This window comes from Atractosteus spatula, chromosome 11, assembly GCF_055471065.1.
Source record: "Atractosteus spatula isolate fAtrSpa1 chromosome 11, fAtrSpa1.hap1, whole genome shotgun sequence".
In the NCBI taxonomy this organism is placed as follows: Eukaryota; Metazoa; Chordata; class Actinopteri; order Semionotiformes; family Lepisosteidae; genus Atractosteus; species Atractosteus spatula.
Genome location: NC_142716.1, coordinates 11264971 through 11275979, shown reverse-complemented (window position 1 = coordinate 11275979; position 11009 = coordinate 11264971).

The following is an 11009-nucleotide window of genomic DNA, read 5'->3' as shown; positions in this document are numbered from 1 at the left end:
TCCTGTATAATTAATGGAATCGAATAGCAGAAGTAGAAATGGAAGCAAGATGTAAATATTGAATGCTTTCGACTCTAAGTCAGACTGTATTGGAAACAGTCATTGTATTTAACTAGGTCAACTGATTTCGTTAACGTTTATACACTGAATCTTGAATCTGTCAAGATCATCTGGCTGAAAAGTAAATCAGCTTGGGGAAAAGTAATTTTGCAGCTTTGGCAACACTTTGGAATCAGCTGTCTATAGTACTAATGAATTTCTTATGTTACTCATTGAAGGCCTGTGAATTTTAAAAATGTAAACAGAATTGTCACATATATGATGAAAATTAGTACCATTCTTATGCTTTTGTCTGTTTCTGTTTATCAAATGGCAAGAACACCAAAGAATAAAATGTGAGATTGCCCCCTTGTGGTTGGATTTTACCTAAATATAGTGCCTTTCTAATACATTTTCAGTATTAAAAAAAAGTTTCCAAACCATTGAAATCTGAAATGTATGTACAGTAATAACCTGCAATTGCCTTTTTTCTTGTTTTATATTCAGTTAAATTAAACTTTTAGCAAACATTTTAGTACATATACTAAAAAAATACTATGGGTGCATGGAAATTCTACAGGTGTGTCTGCAAGTTTCTCAAAGTTCATGTTAAGTAAATTGAACTTGTGGATGAACAGTACAGAGAACAAGGCATGCCCTGGACTCCATTATGTGCAGGTAACAAATAGCTAGAGGTTTTGACTGAAACTACATTGGAATTGAATGATAGAAGGCTGAGTGATTTATGGTCATTTGAAAATTCCAAGCTATACACTTCCTGCTTCATAAAAGTAATATATGAGGTGTCTTTGAAGTCCTTTTTTTTAGCAGAACTGGTTAAATATCTGCAAATGCAGAATACCGAATATGTCTGCAAGGGTTATTAATCCTGTTTAGTAAACTCTATTTTGGAATTGCACTGGTAATTGGTGTTAAGTTTTCATTTATGGGCACTTATGATTAAACCTTAATCAATTGATTCTTTAAAAACAAAAAAGAATGTAAACAATATAATCTTGTGAGGCAACCAATGCAAGAAATCTGCAATGAAATGACTTCCCCATATTTTCACTTGTATTGATTTACCAATAAAAGGCTTAAGAATTATGTTGCTTTTGCTACCTATTGAAAATACAATAAACACAAATGAAAACTGATTTGCTTAAAGCAGAAATGCTTAACTTTTTATTACCTGTTCAATTGCTTTTATACCTCCAAAAGAATGTCAGCATGTCATTTTTATTGCCAGCAATTATGTGTTCGTATTTCACATTTGTTTTCTTTTCTAAAATAACGAATTTGTAAATACATACATCTTTCACCTAATTTTAAGTATGGCATAAACTTGACATTTTAATGTTTATAACAAATATGAATGAATCATTTCATGGTTTTAATCATCTCAACAATGTGACATGGAAATATTCAAAACAGAGTGCTGTTAGTAGTTTGTTACATTTTCATAGAAAATGCAAGGAAACTACCCATATAATTTTCAAATGGCTTGTTTTAATGTTAAAGTGCTTTGGCAAAAGTCTTGTTTTGTTGTTTCTCTAATTTTAATTTTCCACATTTTACAGATATGCAGTAATTGAAATAAAAGATGGTTGAACTTGAGGAACTGGACAATTTATTTGTGTAGCATATAAGGCAGAAATATTTAAACCATTCCACCTACTAGGAAATGGAGAAGGAGACACAGACACTAAGGGTAACAGACACATATTGAAAATCAGCAGAAAAACAGATGCATCCATTTTAAATTGAACACAGGGGACAGCATTCTGTGTTCTTCAAGTTCCTTTGGAAAAGTCTGGCATGTACTCACACAAAAATCTATCCAAACAATTAAGAGATCACAGAAAGAAATACAGATATTTCCTCTGCATTCCTAACAGCCTGTCATGTCTTTATGACTCATATTGAGTTGTAGAGATTTCCTTTTGCTTATGATAGGACACATATAATGTTTCCTAGACTAAGGAAAACAAATATGAAAATGCAAAAGCTGTGAACACCTGTTACTGGATGAAATGAGAAAAAAAGGAAATAAGGTATTAATAATTACAACACTTCCTTGCATTTATATAGTACTTTTCATCCCAGAGGATCCCAAAGCATTTTACACAACTACCACTGAAGTGCTGCCCCCACCTGGGTGCCATTCAGCAGCCATTATGCATCAGCAGCCTCACTGATCAGGCCAAAAAGTGAGTAATTACCACTTTAATTGAATTATGTGATGGGAAACTAATAGAAAACTTTAGGGAGGCAAGAAGTGGAATTTAACCAGGGCACTAAGGATAACACCACAGCATTTACTAACAGTGCAATAGAATCTTTAATTACCAAGTAGAGGTGACCTTGGTTTAAAGTTTCTTCTGAAGTATGGCAACTTTTACAGCACTGTCCGCAGTCAATATTACACTGTTGCATACTGGAAAGTCTGGAACGTTTGGTTGAGATAGAAGAGTGCCACCTATTGGTCCACCAATACTATTTAAAGCACCCACCTGGTTATCCAGGTTCTCCCATCCCAGTTCTGAGCTTTGCGTAGCTTCTCAGACCTGATGAGATTATTAGAAACCATTTAAAATGGTGCCACTGAAACAGAACTGTATAACTGTATAAGCTGTGCACCGCAGGAGTTCAAATTTGTTAATGGGGTATGGACATTTTGTGATACGACTCAAACTATAAAGAAATTGCCATTAGCGACTATCGATACGATAAACCTCAGTAATGGGTTTTGTATACTGCAGGATCATGTAAAGATCCTTAACCATTCATTCCCTTTATCAAAGGCTTTTAAAGCCTAGCTATTAAGGTAAAGAACTAGGTGTTATGACTGCCCATTTCTTTTTCATCTCTACAATTAGATTGCTCCATTAGTTTCAGTATAGAGTATACTGTTGACCACTGTGATCTCCTGTTACCTGACACAACACAACATAACCACGCAAAATGGAAGTCCTGTTCAGAATTTCACAGTTCCTGAGCATTTCTCACAAAGCTTCAAAGGCTCAATAGTGCAAATACATCATGATAGTGCTAACTTCAAAACAGACTGTAGATGGGGCGGGATCAGTCAAAAAACAAAGAGAATAATAAGTCCGGTAATAGATATTTTTTACAAAAACTGCACAATGTGCAAATATAGCAGGTCACTACAATACTTAGAAAAGCAAAGATCTAGCTAAATGAAAAACAGTGAAGAAGTAATAAATTAATCAAGTTCTACACTTTACTTTAAATTAATAAGAAGTCTGAATTAATTATTGTTGTGATAAAAACAATTAATTAGGCATGGAAGAAACTGAACTATTTATAGTTTAATACTTAATTATCTGACCATGCTAAATCTCTATTGATTTGTTAATAAATATATGGCTCAATTAAAGATACAACTGATGAAGGATAACTACAAAGTGCAAATTAAAAAACATTTCTGGTGCATCGGGAAATATATAGATTTTTTTTTCCCTTACAAATTGGTAAACAAATATATAATGTCACAGGCAAATGTAATTGTTAAGTGTATATAAAACATTCTTCTCGACACTGATATATTTTAATTATGCTAAGCTGCATTTTGCAACAAAATGATATTGAAATTACAGATCCAACAATGAATATAAAGCTACAAATTAGTTTAACAGCTTTTAATACAATTTGTGAAATTGTAATTAATTTAAGAATACAGTAAGTCTCTTAAATGATCCCTTTTTATTCTTGATTTTTTTTTTGTATTGTATTAAGATTTTATGTTACTGTCCGTGCTAAGAATTAGAGATCTGGAGAAGAATTTCTAGCGACTGTATACTATCTAAATATGTATATTTCCCAAACAGTGATAATTAAACATGAATGGAAGGAATTTACATTGAAGGTCCAGAAGAATGTGCAAAGTATCATATTTGATGGCACATTAGTAAGTAATTAAATATAATATAAGTTCCAAATAAATAATAGCGGAAATCAGCAAAAGAAACCTTATAATGTTTGGCTTGATACACAATTAAGTAAAAGCTTGCATATTGCCAAATGAAACCTGAGATACTATCAGTACTGTAGACTAGGAGGACTGATTTTGTGTTTCTTTTTACTGAGGTTTACAGGTTTAATTCACTTTAATTAAGCAATTATCTGTATGCTTATCATCTTCATATTCTTCTTCTTCTTCTTATTGTTGTTGTTCATTATAACACAGATTCTTTTTATACAAAAGAATACATACATTTCCATAACCCCCAAAAAAATATTCACTGAAGTTTTTTTTTTTATTTACTGAGTGTCAGAATTGTCAGAATTGTAAACCTTCCTTTTTATTATTCAGACATAAAGCTACACACGTTCAGACCTTTTATAGTTTTATCTAAAATGAAGCTCTTTGTAATAAAGTTATTTTATTTTGCATTTTGGCACAATGCACAAGAAAGAACTAGGTTTGTTTTGTGTCGAAATTGCCATCAGGGTACAAACATTGAGAGTCACTTACCTATCGTGAGTTGAGCAGGATGAAAATTTGCCATGGCTACAGAGAAAAAGACACCAACAGTCCACAAAGCCGTGCGAGCCCAGGAATTGGTAATACCATAAAAACTGCTTTTACCACAGCTCTGCAAGAATTCTCTGTATCAGACCAGGGAGGCATTGGGTAAAGAAAAATGTATAAAACCAAATGCAAAAGTGATGCTCCAAACACAATACTACCAATATCGTCGTCGTTCTGGCCTCATTACGGCTGCCATTCAGTCCAGCTCAGGTATTAGTCTATGGATCATTCCAAACACAAGAGAAGTTGTCGGTAGAGTATTAAGTCCACATTATGATGATTTCTACATTGAATATGATTTAATTCTGTTAGGTATAAGATTACCTTATAGTTCAGGTAACCACTAAATCAAACCAGCTGTGTGCAAGAGACTCACACAGGACTAGTTTTGTTACTTCTACATTAACAGTCATTGAAACTTGGTGACTTTCAATTACTATATAGAAGCCTGTTTTAAAGTGGGGTCTGTTTAAATACTTTAAGCAGTAAAACTTTTAAACTTGATTTTGAAAAAATAAAGAACAGCAGCAGCAAATGAGGAACATGCTGTTTATCTATATTTGTAGGAAAGGAAAGATAATTTGAGTTTTGAGTCTCAGATTCAAAATAAATTATTCAGCTTGTTTTGAAAAGCCCAGAATCCATTGTATTTCATCAACAAGCTCATATTGTGTTTCACTAATGGGAGAGACCACTTAATTAAAAAAATAGATTTATAAAACAAGAGTCAATTATATCTCGATGATCAATGATGTTTTAAAAAAATCTAAAAAGCTGAAATCGTGTAATTGAAAAAGCTCAATGCATTTTGATCAAGAGTATTACTAATGAGCAGACATTATCTGTAATGTAACATCTCAACATGGATATTCATGTTCATATTGTGTATTCCACGTTCTTCTTAAATGTTCCACTGCATTACTTGAAAAAATTAAAAAGTTTAGTAGAGTCTGTTTCCAATGGAAAGAATGCTCTATACACAGACTGAGATAATAACCCCAAGGTTAATTTTGGAAATAAGGATTTATAAGGAAGGAAGCCAAGACATCAGATCTTTACTGGCCTTTAAGGATCTTTAAGGCCCATCTCAGTTAAAATTTAAAAAAAATAATGAGAGAAAACAAATGCATTTCCACACTGAGGTGATGGGGAGACTTTTTTTATTCTCAGTACTATTTGATAAGGAAAAAGTTTCTCTAAGTAATACACTTCTGGAATGTGAGGCACATTTCTTATGGAATGCATTTGTAAGGGTATAAAGTGAAATGTTGCCCCCTTGTGTCTGAACTGACATTATATTTCAAGCTCATCTTAACTGTTTATAACGCCATTCTATAGTACTGCTGCTGAGTGAGAAGGCAGACCTTTGTTTAGTGGTACCATACCGTACAGCACCATGTGAAGACCAGTAAAGAAGAAATTTCAGTATGAAGTAAAAAAAGATACATTTCATTTCATTCTACTCGTTAGATTTTTTAACTTCAATAACACTGGGTGGAAATTTCTCTTTTATTCTTTTACTTATCAGCTAAATAGAATATTGCAGTCTTGCATATTTTGTACAGTATTTGTACTTACAGGCCATGGGTGAGCAGCATAAAGCACATTCCAGTGCACACTTATCAGCCGAAACCAGCATTTCCACCATAAGTGACAACTGTCAAAAAAGCAATGAAGAGGCCTTAAGACTTCATTTCAATTTCCATGAAAGTCAATATCTACTAATAAAAACAAAACAAAAATCAAAATTAATTAAGGGAAAGAAATTTCAGAGATAATATCTTATATTCCATCACATGAAATGGATAGTATTACCCTCAAAGCCTGCGACAATGACACAGTTCAACTTTATAATACACAAGATTAATACAACAGGCATTTATTTAACAGTGTAATAAGGATGATCATTGATTTTTGGGGGGTTTGAGATTATTGGATGACTCACAGTTCGCCCAAAGGTCGTCTTGGTGTCATTCAACAGCAACTATTTTGTCCATTAAGAAGACATATTACGTTCATGTATACTCCTACATATGGAAATTAACTTAACACCAGACCTATTCTATTAGTCTAACCATGCAGATCCACTTCACCTTTAGATGTTTCTATTTTACTCAAACCCTAGTCTTAACCCTTACTAATGTTCCAGAGAAACCTTTATCCTATAATCAAATCTTGCTGTGCGCCTGAAACCAAATATTTTACAGCACTTAGTCTTAACATTTCATATCCATCACTCTAGTTTAAAACGTACTCAAACCTTATCCATAACTTCAGTCTGCTGTTAATCCCAGCACCGTTGTTAAGCCTTATCTTTTATAAATTACATTTAAATCTTAGAACTAACTATAGCCTTAACTCTAATCCTAACATGAGCCATAACTCTGCCAAACTCATGTCCCAAACTTAATTCTTATATTTAAAAATGTTATGTAAACATTAAAAAATCTAAACCCCTAAAGCTAACCCCATCTTTAACCTTAAACTAAGTTTTAACTACAATACAAGCCTTAAGTTTCAACTCTAACCTGAATTTTAGCACTCACTCTAATTCTAACCCTTGCTAATCCTATTCATAACTCAAGTTTGACCTCTATCCTAGACATAGGTTGACACCTAACATAACCCTAAATATAACCCTTATTTGTACCATAGATATACTGTAATTGACAATCATTGTAAAAGTAGATTGGAAAAACAAATAATTAATCTTGGTCAGATGTGCCCTTAAACAGAGTGCGTAATTAGTATTTCAACCATACCTGATTCGTTTGTAATTTGTGTGAACAGCTGGGCTCTGAACAGGTTATAACTCTTTCTTTGTTCCTTAGATGTTATTATATTATTCTTGCTTATCTTGTTTTTAATATCAAGAAAACAATGGCGCTGTAATGGCTTTGTCAGCAAAATGATTCTAATATACAGAAAATCATAGAGTGGAAATGGAAAAAAAGTGTTATTGGTTTAGAAATTGTATGTTAATTATATAAGATCCATATGATTATAATAACAGTGTTGAGCCAAAATCCAAATGCAATTACAGTTATAATGTTGTGCTTAAATACTCAAGGTATGGTTACATGACTTAATGAAAGAATACTTTATGCCAAAAATAAAAGACAAACTTCCACCCATCTATTTTCTAACTGCTTCTTCCAATTCAGGGTCTCAGCAAGCAATGAGCACAAGGCAGGATACAGTCCAGGCCAGTCCATCGCATGGTAGATAGACACAAACACTCACATTGAGCCCAATTTCCCCAGAAGCTAGTTAAGCTGCCAGTATACTTTTGGACTGCGTGAAGAAACCAGAACACTCTGAGGAATCCAATATGAACATGGGGAGAACATTCAAACTCCATGCAGAGAGCAGCCCATGTCTAGAATTGAACCCAGTGCTGCAAGACAGCACCCACTGAGCCACCATACCACCAAGACACAACATATTTCACTAAATTAAATTGCCACTGGTTCATGGCGAAGAAGCACTATCTGTACAGCAGGAAGCAGGACAAATAGATGTATGTAAATATTGGTGATTTTGAAATGCTGGAAAAAATTGAACACAAGAAGGGAATCCCAGCATCAAGTTGCAGTGATATACAGTAAGCCATCTAGCACATTGCAAAAGTCAACTTCCATATTGCTTATTGCATACATAGGGCTATTTTAGCTATGTTTGCTTCATGTAAGATTTGCCAGATTGTCTATTAAATTTATTATTCCCATTCCCATTATTGGAAACATTATTTCCCTATACCCACATGAATATTTCCTTCATATCTGGTGTTGTATTACACTGTAACGTATATTTCTTTTTTAACTTATATTAACTTATTTTTCAATAAAATGCATCAACTTTTAATCTTGAAGAATATTATTTAAAAGTCTTACTATTGTTACCTTGATAAACTGCAGTACAGGTATTTTGGTATAACAAAACTAGGAGAGATCATAAACAACAGCATGTGTGCATAAAACCCAAATACTGTATAGACATTTTATATATGTAAGTTAACCTACAGGTAGCTGTAAATTCAAATAACTGGAGACAGGACTCCGTGGACTAAAACCAGAATAACACGGCTTGGGAGACAGAAAAGAATAAATTATATGAATGCTATTGCTCTTTTTGTTATTGTGTCATAGAACTTACCAGCCACTAGAGACATAATCAGTGAAACACGATCATTTTATTACCTATGCCTTCAGTCCAACACATTATATACTTCCACTTGGGGGTGACCCCAGAGCATCAGTCTGTCTCTGAACTGAACTGTTTTTAATGTGAACATTTTGGAACAAAACACAAATCTTCTAATTAAATTAGCTCTGACAATAAAGGGCTTGATATAATTGCTCTGGGGAACTCTTCAGGTTAATTAACTCTCCCGTAATGTCATCATAAAACTTAAGCTCGTGTGTGAAGAAAGAGCTGTCCAAGTAAACTAATTACTACATTAACTCTGTTCAATAATGATGCTAAAAAAAAACAAAGCTGTACTGACAGCATTGATTTCATAGGGAGATTGGAGATGTATTTAATACATTTAATACAAAAGGGAATTCCTGCTGAAATAACAGGTTTTTGAGATCTGCAAAGCAAGCTAATAGAGATCCTCCTGACTATTCTGTCAATGTTTTTTTTGTAAAAGTGATATCAAGAAGAGATGCCCTAAATTCTCTTACTCTAGCACTATAAACAGTATCAAGGTCGGCATTCGCACACAGAGAACCTCCAGACCCAATGAACGTCATCTTAGTCAAAATATTCTTCAATTCTGGGCTCCTTTGCAAATGAAATCAACAAAATAAAACAGGCCAAAAAGTCAAAATATCAATGCAACATTACAGTACTGTATGACTATCCTTATCGTTCTAGATTGCACATAGTAAGAGATATACTGTATTACAATAAATGCATAGCCACAAAAACAAAGCCAGAAATATTAGCCATATACTGTATCTGTATGATAAAATCCTACCTTTTACTAATAGTGACATCTGGTGGAAATAATCCAGAAGGGTGAATAATCTGTCATAAAGATGAATCTCCCAAAATTCATTAAGAAGAAACACTCAGTAGGTCTAAAGTATCAAGAAACACAACCTGTTAGATTGCACACATGCTTTAAAAACAAAATGTTAGAAAACGTCCAAGTTAATTGCATCTGAGAAATGAGATATAGTCTTGCAATGCAATCCCAACAAAAGTTGCCACCACTAAATTATTAAGAACAAAGGACATTCTTTTCATAGAGCAGATCAGTTTCTACTTCAGATGTGTCTGCACTAAGATTTGCAAACAAAATTTGCATTGTATTTGTATTGGAATATATGTAATTTACTTCACAAGGAAAGCAGAAAATTGGGAAAATATCATTAAAAATGAACACAATTCAGACTTACATAAACTTCAGAAGCAAAGAGTTATGTGGTTGCAAAAAAAGAGGCAACCATTGATCCCAAATAAATCACTCTTGCAGATGTGCATGATGTGTATAGCTATCATTTGACCTACCTTCTTGTATATTTACATAAAAAACATAACTTTTTTCCCATAAGCAAACCTCAAGCAATTTCATAAAACTAGTTCATAAAGACTTAGAGCTTAAAGAGACATAAAGTTAACATAAGTAGATCCTAACAGGGCAGTTGCCTGAAAACAAGACAAGAAAAATATGCACTTTCCACCAGCAGAGATCAGTAGAACACAAAATTATCTACAGATAGGCATGAGCCTAAATATGAACGAGTGATCAAAATATAAATATTACATTTTCACAAAGCTGCACACAATAATTAACAAAGAATAATTATTGCATCTTGTAAAAACGTGCAGCAGTGGATATTATATTGTCAGGCCATTAACAGAAGAAATCAGTTTGCTTCTTTAATTGGCAAAGAGCAAAGTAAAAAGATTTTTGCAAAACACAGAAATTAAAAACATTTAACACCAATGTATTTTATCATGTTATATTTTTAATAGGTCCTCATAGCCTAAATACATACAGTATGAATCATGACTATATGTACAGTATACAGTACATGGTGAAAATGATATCATTTTGAAGTGCCTCTGTTCACTTAATGCTATTGAAAAAATGAAATAATGCATACATTAAACATTTCTACAAGACTTATTGTGAAAGGTACTGTATATATGTAGATCAAATGACTATTTACTTGTATTATTCCAAAGAAAAATGCACAAAATTATTTTACCTAAAAATTAGTAATATATACATTCTTCTGTTACTGGAAATAAATTATTTTTTTTCTCGTTTTCTCACGTATACAAATGAATATATGCAATATATATAGCTCTTGAGAAGTGATGATATGATTCATTTTTTTCCACGAGTTCTGGCTTTACATATGATTTCGTGTTTTTGTATTCATTAACAAACACTTTC